The sequence below is a fragment of the Bactrocera neohumeralis genome, unplaced genomic scaffold, assembly GCF_024586455.1.
Source record: "Bactrocera neohumeralis isolate Rockhampton unplaced genomic scaffold, APGP_CSIRO_Bneo_wtdbg2-racon-allhic-juicebox.fasta_v2 cluster09, whole genome shotgun sequence".
NCBI classification, from domain to species: domain Eukaryota; kingdom Metazoa; phylum Arthropoda; class Insecta; order Diptera; family Tephritidae; genus Bactrocera; species Bactrocera neohumeralis.
In genome coordinates this window covers 35,457,138-35,463,137 of record NW_026089622.1, presented here as the reverse complement: position 1 = coordinate 35,463,137, position 6,000 = coordinate 35,457,138, and the positions used below count along the sequence as shown (strand labels likewise).

The 6,000-nt window shown below is 37.5% G+C and overlaps 1 protein-coding gene across 2 annotated transcripts in view; it reads right to left on the bottom strand.

Moving 5' to 3' along the window:
• Positions 1–624: 624 nt before the first annotated feature.
• The window catches only part of LOC126764078 (craniofacial development protein 2-like), a 379,198-nt gene continuing 373,822 nt past the window's right edge, over positions 625–6,000 (bottom strand). For both annotated transcript variants that reach the window (XM_050481856.1, XM_050481857.1), the window contains exon 2: positions 625–869. The gene's annotated coding sequence lies outside the window, so the exon portion shown is untranslated. The remainder of the gene's footprint in view (positions 870–6,000) is intronic.

Genomic DNA, 6,000 nt, shown 5'->3' with positions numbered 1-6,000 from the left:
GTTGTATATAATTTCGTCTATCTTGGAACCAGCGTAAACACCACCAACAATGTCAGCCTAGAAATCCAACGCAGAATAACTCTTGCCAACAGGTGTTACTTCGGACTGAGTAGGCAATTGAGAAGCAAAGTCCTCTCTCGACAAACAAAAACAAACTCTATAAGTCACTCATAATTCCCGTCCTGCTATATGGTGCAGAGTCTTGGACGATGTCAACGAAGGATGAGTCGACGTTGCGAGTTTTCGAGAGAAAAGTTCTGCGAAAGATTTATGGTCCTTTGCGCGTTAGCCACGGCGAATACCGCATTCGATGGAACGATGAGCTGTACGAGATATACGACGACATCGACATAGTTCAGCGAATTAAAAGACAGCGGCTACGCTGGCTAGGTCATGTTGTCCGGATGGACGAAAACACTCCAGCTCTGAAAGTATTCGACGCAGTACCTGCCGGGGGAAGCAGAGGAAGAGGAAGACCTCCACTCCGTTGGAAGGACCAAGTGGAGAAGGACCTGGCTTCGCTTGGAATATCCAATTGGCGCCACGTAGCGAGAAGAAGAAACGACTGGCGCGCTGCTGTTAACTCGGCTATACTCGCTCGCTGAACTATGGCAATGTCGTCATATATCTCATACAGCTCATCGTTCCATCGAATGCGATATTCGCCGTGACCAACGCGCAAAGGTCCGTAAATCTTCCGCAAAACTTTTCTCTCGAAAACTCGCAACGTCAACCCATCATTTGTTGTCATCGTCCAAGCCTCTGCACCATAAAGCAGGACGGGAATTATGAGTGACTTATAGAGTTTGGTTTTTGTTCGTCGAGAGAGGACTTTACTTCTCAATTGCCTACTCAGTCCGAAGTAGCACCTGTTGGAAAATAGTTATCGGTGGACTTTAATCTTTCACACAATTCGCTCGATAGGACGTTATACGCGATGTTGAGGAGGCTTATCCCACGGTAGTTGGCGCAGATTGTGGGGTCTCCCTTTTTGTGGATTGGGCAGAGCACTCTTAAATTCCAATCGTTGGGCAAGCTTTCGTCCGACCATATTTTGCAAAGAAGCTGATGTTTGAATAGCTCGGCCGACAATCTATTGGCCCCCGCTGCATTGTTCTTCAGACGGGTAATTGCAATTTGAACTTTTTCATGGTCGAGCAATGGACCGTCTGCTCTATCGTCGACGATTGGGGAATCGGGCTCGGCTTCTCCTGGCGTTGTGCGTTCACTGCCATTCAGCAGGCTGGAGAAGTGTGACCTCCACAATTTAAGTATGCTCTGCGCATCGGTCACTAGATCACCTTTGGAGGGTTGTAGAAGAGTATGCTCCGGTCTTGAAACCTTCAGTTAGCCGTCGCATCGTTTCGTAGAATTTTCGAGCATTACCCCTGTCGACCAAATTATCAAGCTCTTTATACTCACGCATTTCGGCCTCTTTCTTTTTCTTTCTGCAAATGCGTCTCGCTTCCCTCTTCAACTCTCGGTATCTATCCTATCCCGCACGTGTTGTGATCGATCGTAGCGTTGCGATTTGTATGTCATTGTAAGCGATGGCTTGCCGAAGTGCTGGATAATTAACATTGCGTTTAAGTAATTTTGATACATATTTTTTGGGAACCCAGTGAAAGATGAAGACAAAATCACTTAACGATTTAAGCTAACATCTCCTATTTGATTCGTTTGCAAAAAATCAATATTATTGTTATACACATCTGCCATCAAATTCACTAATAAAATGTAGTCAACATCCTTCTATTCTCGCATACATATCAACAATGTACTGCCAAAATATTTTTTGAGTTTTTGCAATATGCTAAATTGAGCCCTTATTGCAAATCTGAAACTGGTAATTCTATTTTAAATGTGTCTACCATTAGCAGTATGTTGCACGTTATGCGATATATTAAAGTGCCAACCAAAATCTCAATTTGCGGTTAGTAAAAGATATGCTCCATCAAAAGCAGAATCTAATACTGATGCATTCTTAATTACACTATTTGTTTTTGAAAAAGATATCATATTTCTCTCTGGTTAGTTTCTATAATCGTAAATATAACGTCAACATTGTGTTGATAGTTGAAGATGGACTTTTCCATTACGTCAACACGTAGTGAAGAAATTTGTTTAGCTAAACAAGATCTACAAACCAAGTTCATAGAACCAATATGCACATTTGAGCTTCGCAAAGGAATTGAATTCTTATCAACAATATCATTAAGTTCAATTAAATTTAAATTTGCAGTTTCTGTAAATACTGTTAATGTAATCTCCCTGTAAGCGATTTACGACGACTACACTTCTAAAAAAAACTTAGTTAATTGAATAAATGACTGATTAGCAATAAATATCGCCTACCGAAAATACAAGTCATGTTTACAATTTATAGGAAAAAAATAAACTCACCAATAATAAAGGAAGTAATGAGATATCGTCAAAACACACGAAGAAATTACTTTCGAAGTGCTGTTGATATCGATTCCACTAACTAATTAACCTTGTAAAAAATTTAACCAAGCAATGCACTTGAAATTTACCTAAAAAACTCACCAAAATAAAATGAGCGTTTTCAATTTGATTTTCGTTAAAAGTTGCAAGAAACCAACAGCATGCAAAAAAAAGTGAAAACTGGAAAAAATTCAATCATATTTTGTTGCTGTTGTTGATATTGTCGATTCAACCAAATACATAAAATTGACCTTGGAAAACAATTTTTCAAGAAATTAACTATCACACAATGCACTTGAAATTAATCTAAAAATTACTAATTCAACAAAATAAAGTATAAAGTATACAAATTGTAATTATGTAATTGGAACAGAATTCAGAAATATTCCAATAACCACCGAGCTTGTAGTTTTTATAGTCGCCAAATTTGCACCAACACATGCTTACGTGTGTTCCCGTTGACCTACATTTGAAAAAATAACGTCTTCTCCTTTCCAACGGAACCCAAAAAGAAAACACAAACTTTTTTGTTAGCGTAATTATATATACATAGATGTGTCATGTTAATAGTATGTAGTATTGGATAAAATAGATAAAATCGATTGAGGATGATTTAGTATAATATTCGCTTGTAATACATTCAAGATTTTTTCAAACAATGAAATTTAACCCTTTCGCTACATTTTTGAATATTGTCAACACCTGAAGGTATTTAACCGGCTGTGATCCTCGCAAGTTGCAAGAGTATAAAATGTTCGTCAACGTCCTAAATTGTTAATATTTTCTCTAGTGTGTTGTATGAGTTTTTTGGACGACCGGATCGAGGTTCACAGTTGTGAAATCTATTGATTTGAAAGGCTTAACGAATTGTCGAGTCTATTATTTTGAATTTGGGTAGAGTTCTGTCTATACGTTTTCTAATTTTCTCCTCAAAATAAGCATTCTTTCAACATTAAATTCTCTTACATTTATGTATTAACCCATTGCATTCGTGACCTTTTTCGCGCGGCGCACCAGCAAAAGGAAGCGTTTCGTAGCGTATTTGGTAAATTTCTTACCTCTAACTTGATTACACACATAAAGGAACACATAAAACTTTTATATTTTAATCTGAAATGTATCTTTACATATTTAAAGGGTCAGTAGTGTAATCTTAAACATTTTTTTTTTTCATTTTCTGTTCCCTTATACCCTTAGAATTAATATAGAAACCCACTTTACCATTGGAAGGTTTCGTAAAAAGCCCAAAGATAATACCGCTGGACGTTCAGAGCGCTCGGAGTGCACACCTCAAACAGTAAACGCGTTTTCTCAAAACACACTTTTCTAAACTGGCGGACATGATTACGGTCGAACTACTCAACCGATTTGGTTAATTTTTTTTTTAATGTTCACAAGCGCCTAGCTATCGTCCCTACTAGATTCATAATTTTTTATGATTTAGTGACAATGTTATCAACAATCAACAATTTTTTATGACTCTAGTAGGGACGATAACCATTCACGTATAATTTAAGAATAAATTGGGTTTTTGTGTTTCAGATGATCCAAACATGAGAAATCGTGTCCGCTAGTGAAAAAACGCATCTCATTCCCCAGCCATTTCTCCGTCAGATGTCATCAAAAAATTCCGAAAAAAATTTGTTTATACACTCCACGATATACCTCATGATATGTGAAAAAAAATTCTATTGTAGAATACCCTACTGATTCCTTAAGATTAAAGATTTTTCAAACGTTTCCCTTCGTAATTTTGCATTGTGTGGTATTTGAGATAACAACTGCCGAGATGCATGCCCGGCTTGACGGGACAAGTGTCACAATAATAAGTTGTTTGGTGTCTTCTGCCGGGCTTATTTCTTCGGGAGCAGACTTTGCAATCTTTTCTAACTCCTGTTAGAATGCTATGCAGTTTTCCATTTAGACGGATATTATCGGATTCGGCGGTTGAAGTCGAGGGAAATCTGCAGTCAATTACTTGACTAATGTCTTGAAATATCGTAAGTGATAAGCGGCCGTTCTCTGTTCTTTAGTGGTTTTATATAAAATATATGAATATACCTCATGGTGAGTGAGAGTCACCTCTCGAGTGCAAAGGCTTAAATTTTGACAACAACAACAAAAAAAATAGGCTTAATGAAAATGAAGCGTTACACGGTAGAACAACGTGTCATCATTATTGAACAATATTTCAAAAATAATGAAAGCTTAGTAGCCATAGTTAGAAAATTTCAAATACGGTGAGAATAGTTTTTAATTTCGTCATCTGTGAAGAGATTTTGAAATGGCGGCAAAAATCTTCCGTTAATTTTGGTATTAAAATTAGTTTTCCGTATTGAATAAATGTTGACCCAATTTATTGGGGAATACAAATCACTATCTTGAAGATTCAATTTGCACTTACACTCGCTCTCGTCTTTAAAAAGGAAAAGATGTCTTTTAGAATTTAAAATGTACAATTTATTTGAAATGATCTTTTGTCTACAGAACAATAGTTTATTTAGTTTATCGGGTCGAACTTTGTTGGATCGCTGTAAATCGGCGCGGGTGGAACGATGTCGATCGAAGCGAGTGCGGCACCGTGTCGAAAAAAGGAGAATCCCAAAAATGGATGTTGATGTGCGAAATATAAAAAACGAATGTGTCCGATTTCCCTTTTGACCATCCTTTTTGATAAGTTTGTTTGTGCATAGGCTTGGTGAGTTGTGTTGTCGTGTTCTCAGCTGTGGTGAACTATGCTGTCTTATTAGGATGGCCCAGTTTTTCCCGGGTAGAGTGGGTGGATGCTTAACTCATTTAAACATCCTGGGCCCCTAGGCGAATATTTTGCCTAGTATTACGCTTTTGTGCTGTTGCATGTACTCGTATTTCGGCGTACTGCTGGTAGAGTAGCCGAGGGCGCAGAACACATGCTATAAATGTTGGTTTTAAACATAGTATTTGGTATGGTATGTACCATATTTGCTTTTGTATGCATACAGTAATAAAATATATTTTTAAGGATTTATGAGTTTGTAACTACTAGTTATTATATTTGCCGTTTATCGGCAATAGTTTGCATTTCTTTATTATTGTGAAATATAGCGCAGCCACGTCTGACTCAGAAATGGCCAGGGTGCGTGCATCTTAGCTTTGAGGTTTGAGCTGTAGAATAATAGGGGTCTCGCGGGAGAGTGGCCGTGAATGGACAACGGCTTCGATTCGGGAAGTAGAGAATTCTTCATAATTAAGTTGATGCCTTTGTATAGCTGATTCCCGTTACCCACCCATATGAGGAGCGCTTAGATAGATGCGATAAGAACGACCTTTGCCTTTTGTAAGTGTAGGTGCGTCACTGTATCGCATTGGGAGTATGATGATCCTTTAACTTCCTTTTTATATTTTATTTATTTTTGAAAATTTAAGCCTCTATGGGGCAATATTGTATAAAATGTGTCAATTTTTCGACTTTTCGAGACAATTTTGTTATATTTTATATTTAAGTGCGAATGCACTAATTTTCGTTTAGTAGCGCGCCACATAACTTATGATTTTTTAAGCAGGATTTTTGTATCA